The sequence below is a fragment of the Arachis duranensis genome, chromosome 6 (assembly GCF_000817695.3).
Source record: "Arachis duranensis cultivar V14167 chromosome 6, aradu.V14167.gnm2.J7QH, whole genome shotgun sequence".
In the NCBI taxonomy this organism is placed as follows: Eukaryota; Viridiplantae; Streptophyta; class Magnoliopsida; order Fabales; family Fabaceae; genus Arachis; species Arachis duranensis.
This window is the reverse complement of record NC_029777.3, coordinates 55,452,043-55,452,746: the sequence shown is the minus strand read 5'-3', so window position 1 is coordinate 55,452,746 and position 704 is coordinate 55,452,043.

Genomic DNA, 704 nt, shown 5'->3' with positions numbered 1-704 from the left:
AGGGATGACTTTTCCTTGACACCTCAGGATCTGTGGACCCCACAGGATCCCCACCTACCCCACCACCCTCTCTCTTCTTCACCAATCACCTCAACACCTCTTCCCCAAAAACCCTTCACCTATCAAATCCCTTCTTTCTCTTCACCACTCACATCCATCCTTCATAAAACCCCACCTACCTCACCATTCAAATTCAAACCACTTTCCCACCCAAACCCACACTCAAATGGCCGAACCTACCCTTCCCCCTCTCCTATATAAACCCATCTTCACTCCTTCATTTTCACACAACCTAAACACCACTTCTTCCCCTTCTTGGTCGAAAACAAAAGCCATTCCCATCTCCTTCATTTCTTCTTCTTCTACTCTCTTCTTTCTTAATTTGCTCGAGGACGAGCAAACCTTTTAAGTTTGGTGTGGTAAAAGCATTGCTTTTTGTTTTTCCATAACCATTTATGGCATTCAACAAGAGCATGAGGAGGGCCCTCATCAAGAAATCCCTGAGATGCCTCAAGGGATGCAATTCCCTCCACACAATTATTGGAAGCAACTCAACACTTCTTTGGAAAGCTTGAGTTACAACATGGACCAATTAAGGGTGGAACACCAAGAGCACTCTATCATTCTCTATGAGATTAGAGAAGATCAAAGAGCTATGAGGGAGGAGCAACAAAAGCAAGGAAGAGACATAGAGGAGCTTAAGA